The sequence below is a fragment of the Pistacia vera genome, unplaced genomic scaffold, assembly GCF_008641045.1.
Source record: "Pistacia vera cultivar Batoury unplaced genomic scaffold, PisVer_v2 Contig29, whole genome shotgun sequence".
Lineage (NCBI taxonomy): Eukaryota > Viridiplantae > Streptophyta > Magnoliopsida > Sapindales > Anacardiaceae > Pistacia > Pistacia vera.
Window position 1 is genome coordinate 1,035,200 of NW_022196101.1, and position 9,293 is coordinate 1,044,492.

The 9,293-nt window shown below is 38.5% G+C and overlaps 1 non-coding gene across 1 annotated transcript; it reads right to left on the bottom strand.

The window, feature by feature from the left end:
- Positions 1-4,517: 4,517 nt before the first annotated feature.
- Positions 4,518-4,624, bottom strand: LOC116134640. Its single transcript, XR_004128774.1, has one exon. It is a non-coding gene; the product is annotated as a small nucleolar RNA R71 (small nucleolar RNA).
- Between the last annotated feature and the right edge of the window lie 4,669 nt (positions 4,625-9,293).

Genomic DNA, 9,293 nt, shown 5'->3' on the forward strand with positions numbered 1-9,293 from the left:
ACGAAATGTAAGGAATTAAGTAGCAATTCAGGCAAAAATAGACTAAGAAGTATCTAAAATCCGGCCTAAAAGCTTAAATAAACTAGCATAATCCTCGGATTATCAACCTCCCTAGGAAATCCATGCCCAATATCACATCAAAGTCGAGCATATCAAAAACTATCAAATCAACTGCTAATTCTCGACCATGGATCACTACGGACTCTCCTAACAACATCTCCTGAGTCAGCACACTCACCCCATCAGGTAACTCTATCTTAATAGGTTGACTCACTCTAGTAGGTTTCAAACTTAATCTCTCTATTATTCCATGAGATATAAAAGAATGGGTAGCTCCAGAATCAATTAAAGCATATAAAGGAACAACATGAAATAACAACTGACCAGTTACGGCTGAGGGACTGGCCTCAGCTTCACCCTGTGCCACTATAAATACTCTGGCATTTGTACCTCTAGGAGTCTGAGTGATAATCCGAGGATTATACTAGTTTATTTAAGCTTTTAGGTCGGATTTTAGATATCTTTTAGTCTATTTTTGCCTGAATTGATACTTAATTCCTTACATTTCATGTTTCAGGTTAAAAATGGAAATTTGGAGCGAATAAAGGTGGATTTGGAGTTTTTGGACTCAGAAGCATGTGGAGGGCAATTCTGGAATTTTAGAATTCTTCAGGAAGCTTTGCCACGGCGAAATGGGCTAGTGACGCACCAGATTCAGATTCTATCTTCGCCGCGGCGAGATTCCTTCTTCGCCGCGGCGAAGTCTGCATATTCTACTTTTTGTAAAACGCACAGTTTCGTGTTTAGGCTAAGTTGTATTATTTTGGGTGAGGTATAATGTAACAACTTCTTTCTACTATCGTATTCATAAAATATATTAATAAAAAGACAAGTATATTTATCAAAATGGTTGGGCCCAAAAATTTTATTTACTTAATAAAAACATTCTTTACAAAGTAAAGACTCTCAAAAATAGTGGAAAGTGCAGCCAAGTCTCCCGGCTTGCCGACGTCCATCTGACCACGTCCTCACCTATGTCCTGTAAAACATAGAAAACAACAGGGTGAGCACAAAGGTGCTCAGTAAGTAAATCTTCTACTCTATAGTCCCCGTGTATTACTCTTCAATTCTTTTCGTACTCTTGTCACTTTCTCTAATTCAATCTCTCTTGTTCTTTCTCTACTTCTAGCTCTCACTGTTCTTTTCTTTCTTTTTATTCTCATCACCCATGGAGAATATCATAACCATGCATGGATGAAACACTAAAGCATAACAATGCATTTTCTCTCTTTTCTTTTCTTTCTATTCTTCTCTTCTTCTTATTCTTATTCTTTCTTATTCTTTGCCGATCGGTTTTGGTTGATGCGTGGATTCGGAACCCTTAGCCATGTGAGTGTACTCTCTCTCACGCATATAGCCTCATCCGCATGCATTCTCATGGCTATACAAATTCTTTTTCTCATTCTCATTCTCATTCCGCTCTCTCATAGCAGTTACACGCGGATAATTTCTACACTCATGGGCTCTCCATCGCACAACCTATTCTCTTTTCTCTTCTTTAACACTTATCATTCATTTTATTCTCTAGTGCTAATTCTTTCTTTCTCTTTATTCTAAGAGAATAAGTTCTTTTCTTTATCTCTATTCTTAGAGTGTTTCTTTCTCATTTCTCATATTTCTTTCTTATGTGATTACTCAAATAAACATATGCATATGGATGGCTCATGCCTAGAATCTTTCTTATATGCATTCATGAAATGCAAATGTGCTATGTTGCATAAAGTAAGGTTCTCTACTTCTACTCATGCTTCTTTTAGGCATTTCATCAAACAATATGTGTGCATACATAAACTCTACTCTAACTTTAATTATACTTCTTTCTTAACCATCCAAAATTGGAGTTCAACTCCTTTAAATCATCACACATCCTGCAAAGAAAACACACTTCAAATATTCCTCTCAAATTCTTCTAATTCTATCCATACTTCTAACAATTTTATCAAAACAATACACCTTCTCATGGTGGAAAATTCTTCATAAATCAACATTAAAACTTATTCATAAATCCACAACTCATTTCAAACATAAAAATCCAAGCATTAATCATATATAAATCTCTACACATCATTCAATCATGCAAACACAAATTAGGTGGATTTACTTACCTTAGGCTCAAGTAGAATCCACTTAAGCTCTCTACTCTTGATGGCTTGACTTTTTCTTAAACCTTAAACACAAACTCAATAAGGATCATACTCTTTCACCAATAAAATTCACATCTAGAGTAAGGATTCTCACCTTTAAGTGCTTAGGATCAACTTGTTCATTTCTAGTCAAAAGCACTTCAGAGATCCTTGGAAAATTGATGAAAGTTTGAGAGAATTGAAGGATGAAAGAGGCGGAGGAAAGGAAGAAAGAAAAGGTTTCTAAAGTAAACCCTAAATCTCATATTTTTCCCACTCTTTATTATACCCTTACTCCTTCTTAGAAATTCCACCTATGCCCTTTAATTCTTTGCAAAAACATCCCATTCAAACTATTCTCCAGCAATTTCTTGCATTTCACTCCCCACTTTTCCTGCTAATTAGGGGTAGAATGGTCATTGAGCCCCAAAAGGAAGAATTCTCTAAAAACTCAAGGGAAATTTCAGAAGAGTCTTTGCCGCGGTGAAGCTATTTCTTGCCCAGCGAAATTACAGCAGCTACACGAGGGTTGTAACACTTCATCGCCGTGGCAAAGCTTCTTCTTCACCCCGCGAGACTGTAACATTAGATTTCACCAAGGTTTACAATTTTTAGGGCAACCACTCAAAAAACCAATACACCATTTAACAAAGGGCCAACCAACAATATTAACAACATACAGACTCAAATGAGGATAAATCAATAAACATTCAAGCCATTCATCAAATCTTAACTTGTACCTCAAGTGGGGCATTACATATAAATTGGAGACTTAGTCTATTTGTCTAGGGCGTTCTGTGGAGTGATAGAGAGAGTTTTTCACATTATTTTCATATTGATTTTTGAGTGGTTTTGGATTAACAAGGTTGGAAGATTCAAGGAAACCAGTGGATTCATCAAATTGGGAGATTCTTTTCCTTTTCTTTTGTTCCATTATGTTGAACCTAGAGTCTTTCATTTCTTTTATTGTTTATTTGATTTAGCCCTGAACTACCTATTTGGGTTAGGGTTTTGTGTAGTTCAGATTGTAATGGGTTAGAGAATTGATGATTATTAATTTCATATAATTTTGTGTGATTGTGTGATTATTCTGTTTTTATTGTTTGATGTGATGAACATGATGAGCGAGAGAAATTTACGTTAAGCATCTTGGATAATAACCGTTGTATTATTGGATGCTAGAGATAGATTCAAGAACCGATGAAATCAATCTAGGATTCTTGTGCTTAATGAATTTAGATTTATTAACTTTCATTTTGTTGGGTGCAGAAGGTTAATAGGGAAGAGTAGGACAACATAGCCTGAGAAGGTAAGTTGGACACCTTAGAGAGTTCGATTTACAATCAATGCATGAGAAATTGAATTTAGTTTAATTCTTAAAGTTTAACCCATAGAATCCGAATGAAGTCGACACCCTACCCGTTTGTTTGAATTGATTTTATCCCGTTTAATTCTTGCTTTCATAGTTTAAGTTTAATTTAGTAAATTTTGTTTTAATTATAGTTTTAATTGTTCCCCCAAATCCAAAAAGAATTCGATAGCTTCAACTTGAGAACGTTAGGAAACTTAGTGCTTAGCGACCAATCCTCGTGGGAATGATACTCACTCATCATTATATTACTTGTGCGACTAGTATACTTGCTACATATTGCATGTTGTAGTAAACACGCATCAAGTTTTTGGCGCCGCTACCGGGGATTGAGTTTTCAGTTAACATTGAATTTTTCTATAGTTAGATAGATTGAAGTTTTAATTTTTGTTTATATTTTCAGTTGGTTTGTTATCTCACTTTCCTTTGTTGATTTTGTGCAGTTTATGCGAAGAGTGAGATGTCAGCCAGTGGTTCTTGTTGATCTTGAGATTGAGAGAACCACCAGACGATTTAACAGAGACAGAAGAGACAGAGAAAGAGAGAATTTTGTGGTTGAAACAGAAGAGATAGTTGTTGAAATGGCAGAACTAGAAAACAGGACACTAAAGGAATTCTCAGTTCCCATGGTTAATGGCAGTGGGTCGAGTATTACTAGGCCTACGGTGCAAGCCAACAACTTTGAGATTAAGCTGGTAATCATTCAGATGATCCAATAGTCAGTAAGGTTTAATAGAGATTTGAAGGAAGATCCGAATCAGCATATTGCAAATTTATTGGAAATTTGTGACACCTTCAAGTCAAACGGAGTATCGGATGACGCCATTAGACTGAGGTTATTCCTATTCTCATTGGGGGATAAAGCAAAGGGGTGGTTAATGGCACTACCACCAGGAACTATCACAACTTGGAATGATCTAGCACAGAAATTCCTTACCAAGTTCTTCCCTCCGGCTAAATCGGCAAAACTTAGAAATGGTATTACATCATTTCTACAGGATGAATCCGAGTAATTGTATGATGCTTGGGAGAGATACAAGGAGTTAATGAGGAAATGTCCACACCATGGGTTGCCAGTTTGGCTTCAAGTCCAAATATTCTACAATGGACTAATGGGTAATGTGGAAACCATGATGGATGCAGCATTAGGAGGAGCCTTGCAGAATAAGACACCAGAGGAGGCTTATGAGTGTCTTGAGGTTTTGACAAGCAACAACTATCAAAGACCAAATGAGAGAGTAATACCAAGAAAATCTTCGGGTCTTTATGAAGTTGATGCTTTCACAGCCATCTCAGCCCAACTCACGGCACTTCAGAAACAGTTGGGAAGTATGCAGGTAAACTCTGTACAAGTACCTCAACTAACTTGTGATTTTTGTGCAGGAAACCATGTGAGCAGCGAGTGTCAAGTTGGGAACACATTTGCTTCGTCATCTTCATCAACGGAGCAAGTGAATTACTTGGCAGGAAATCAGAGGCAACCAAACAACCCGTACTCCAACACATACAATTCGGTGTGGAGAAATCATCCAAATCTGGCTTGGGGCAATCAGAACCAGCAAAATAATCAATGGAATCAAAGGACGTTGCTGAACAACCAACCAAGGTGAATAGTCAACCGAGAGATGGAAGAGTGACAAAGTTGAAAGACATGTTTGGAAAATTCATGTAGGAGACCACGGGTTTTATGAATTAGACGAGGAAAAATTTTAAAAATCAAGGGGCGTCCATTCGGAATCTTGAGGTACAGATGGGCCAATTGGCCAAGAAGCGAAATGATAGACCACAAGGGTCTCTACCAAGCAACACGGTGACTAACCCACGTGAGCAAGTAAATGCAATTACATTGAGAAGTGGGACAGTTTTAGAAGAGGTAGAAAAATCAAGGAAAGAGGAAAGTCCATCAAGGAACAATGAAGAATCTGATGAGGAAGTTAATGAAGAAATCATTGCTGAAGAGAAACCACCCAGCCTAAGGAAAGATGAGCAGAAGCAGGAAGAGGGGAAAAAGAAAAGGAAAGAGAAATTGCCATTCCCCGAGATACCACCAGAGTTGCCGCATCACACCCCACCCGTACCTTTTCCTCAAAGACTCAGAAAAGAAAATCAGGATAAGCAGTTTATTAAATTTCTTGATTTTTTTTAAAAACTGCATATTAACATTCCTTTTGCAAATGCATTGCAACAGATGCCGAGCTATGCAAAATTTCTTAGATAAATTTTATCAAACAAGAGGAAGCTAGAAGATGAGGAAATGGTGATGCTTATGGAGGAGTGCAGCGCCATTCTCCAGAAAAAGCTGCCCCCGAAACTCAAAGATCCAAGGAGTTTTACTATTCCTTGCACTATAGGAGATATCACCTTTGATCGAGTTTTATGTGACTTAGGAGCTAGCATTAACCTTATGCCTTTTTCTGTTTTTAGGAAATTAGGAATTGGTGAAGTAAGCCGACGACCATATGCTTGCAATTTGCAGATCGATCAATAAAGCATCCGAGGGGCATTGTGGAGGATGTGTTGATTAAGGTGGACAAGTTTATTTTTCCTGCAGATTTCTTTGTGTTGGATATGGAAAAAGACAAAGAGATTCCTCTTATCCTGGGACGACCATTCCTAGCTACCAGAAAAGCTTTAATCGACGTTCAAGAAGGGAAGTTGATCATAAGGATGCAAGATGAAGAAATAACATTTAATGTCCTTGAATCAATGGGAGCTCCACCTAAACAAGAGTCGTGTTTAAAAATCGATGTGGTGGATCAGTCAAGAATTGAAGCCTTCCAACTGACTAGTCCTAAGGTGGAAATTAAGAACTGCATTGTCAAACTGAATTAGCTCGAGAGTCAGGACCATTACGGAAGGGGTTGCACAAAATTCTGAGACAAGCAGTAGTTGAGTTTGAGTTTGCACAAGGAACGGGTCTCTGAGATAAAAAAGGGTGAAGTAAAGCCAAGAAAACGGAAGGCGGTACGTGAGAAGAGTCGAGCTACCAAAGTTATGACCAAGGGATGGAAATGGGTAGTGAAACTCTCAACAAGGCCACTGTGTGAAAAAGATCATCAGCAAATGAAGCTCCAGCACAAGGGAAATTTCCGGGATGTGATGTACTTGGATAGTCCGGGCTGATGTGAAGTATTGAGAGTCTCGAGCTATCGACTATAAACAAGTGCTTCTTGGGAGGCAACCCAAGTGTTTTATTATTATTATTATTATTATTATTATTTGTTTTTCATTTTGTTGTGTGTGGATTTGTTTGAATTTTTTGTGAGTTTGAATGATTTTTGATTGGAATGTTTTTGGGTATTTCAGGTGAAGTTTTCAGCTAAAGAAAGGAATTAAAATGCTCCAGACTCGCCGCGGCAAAGAAAGGTGTGGAAAAATGTGGTGTGAAAGAACCAGACTTTGCCGCGACGAAGATTGTTCTTCACCAGGGCAAAGCAACCTGAAAATTGTGTGAGCTCTTGGAAGTTTTCACCCCAGTGAAGGAATTGTCTTCGCCGCGGCGAAGATTGTAGGATGAAATTTTTGAAAATTTTCTAAGGCATTTTTGCCGCGCCGAAGAAAACTTCTTCGTCGAGGTGAGTTGCCTCTGTATGATTTTGCCCTAGCGAAGAATTTTTCTTCGCCGCGGCGAAACTTGGGTTTTCTTAGGGTTCATGAACAAAGAATGTCACCGTGGCAAAGCTTGTTTTTCGCAGAGGCGACGGTACTTTTCTATAAATACCTACTTTTCTTTTTCATTCTTCATGCGACTCTTCATTTTCACTTGAGAGAAAAATTTTCAAAATTCAATCTTTTGCCTTTCTAGTGCTTTTCCAACCAAATTTCTTGCTCCCTAACCTTCCTAAACACCAAAACAACCCATTTCAACAACAAATTTCGCGAAAATTTCACGAAAATTTTTGGATCAAAAATTTGGGGCTTTTCAATCTGGGTTGTTTCTGGTTCAATTGGTGGCGAATACTCCTTCATCTTGCTAAGATCTCAAGTTCCCTAACTTTTTTATCGCACAATTTCAAGTTTTAGCTAGTAGATCTAAAAATTTTTGTTGTGGTTGAGTTGTGGAGTTTGGGTGATTTTGAGCATTGATTTTGTTAAAGGAAGGGTAGTTCGTGCATTGGGTGATTGTGAGGAGAGTGGGTTTTGAAATATTGGAGTGTTTGTGTAAAATTGAAAATTTGAAGTTTGGGGGGTAAAGTGCGAATTTTTGGAAGTGTGGTTTGTTTTTGCAGGATTGAATTGATTGTGTAGAACAACTAGGTTTGAATTGATTGTGTAGAACAACTAGGTTTGAATTGTTGGGATATAATTTTTGAGTAAACTTTAATTTTGAACAATGCCTGCCAAAATTAAGCATCCATACAACGGTAAGGGCAAAGGAAAGAAAGTGGACAACTGCTTTGTAAGTGAGGAGGCCCGTAAAAGGTATGAAGGGGCCATCCAAAGGAGAGATAAGGGTATTATTCCTGAGCGCGGATTGACTGCAAGTCAGGCCTTGGATTGGAGTAGAGGGAGACGTTGGGAGATGTTTATGAGTGCTCCTGCACAATCGGCTGTAGAGCCACTAGTGAGGGAGTTCTATGCCAATCTCCTGGATTGTCAGGAAGGTATAGTTTTTGTGAGAGGGGCTGATGTGCCATTTATGGAAAGGGTGATCAATCAGTTCTTCAACCTGACTAACCTTGATCCGGATGAGTACGTACAGTTTAAAAGATCAAGTTTTGAGGACAGTATCATCGTTCCGGTCATTCCAGAACCGGATGCAGATTGGGCAATGTCAAAAAAACAAAAAAAGACCATCAAGGGAACTCAATTGACACCGATGGCTCGACTGTGGCAATACTTTGTTAGTGCAAGATTGATGCCGGAATCGCACTACAACACCGTTACTCACGAGAAGGCAGTATTGCTTTACTCTATTGTCGCAGGGAAGAGTATCGATGTGGGAGACATGATCTGGAATAGCATTCATCAGGCTGCCAAACCAGGGCGAACAAGTTACGGTTTCCCACATCTCATCACAGCCTTGTGCCTTAGAGCTGGAGTCGAGGTTCAGGATGATGAGCACCGTATTCATGCTGCCCCAGTTATAGACTCAAAGTATTATAGGAAGCACCTTGACCATCCGGAAGCTATGCTACCAAGAGCAGGGGCAAAAAGGCAGAGAACCACACAAGGCCTTGCCACATCATCCAGCTCCACAACTACACAGAAAGAGATGATGCATCAGATGATGGGTTTGATGAAACGGATGAAAAAACATCAGGATTGGTTGGGCGAGAAGACCCAGATGATGTATGAGATGCAGAAGAATAGCTTTAAAGAGCTCAATGTTGACACTTCAGCATACCAATGGGCCGACTGGGATTCAGATGAGTGGATGGGCTCCGAATCAGAAGCGGAAGAAGAAGAAGAAGACAAAGACGAGGGAGGAGAAGAATGAGCACCGTAGCACCTGTTTTTGTTTTTCTTTATTTTATTTTTGTTTTAGTTAAATTGGTTTTTCATTTGAAACATTAAACTTAGTTTATATTTTTGGTTTTGGATTGTGTAGTTGTTTTAGTTGTTTTCTTTTAATTTGTAGTTGTCGCAAAGATGAGATTAGGTTGTAATATTTTCAAGTTAGTTTGTGAATTTTTGCTAACACAAGGGACACCACAGTTTCAATTGTTTTAACAAATTCTGGGAAATGAAAAGTCTGAGACCGGGTGTGCATTATGGAGCGACACTTCATGGATTAACCA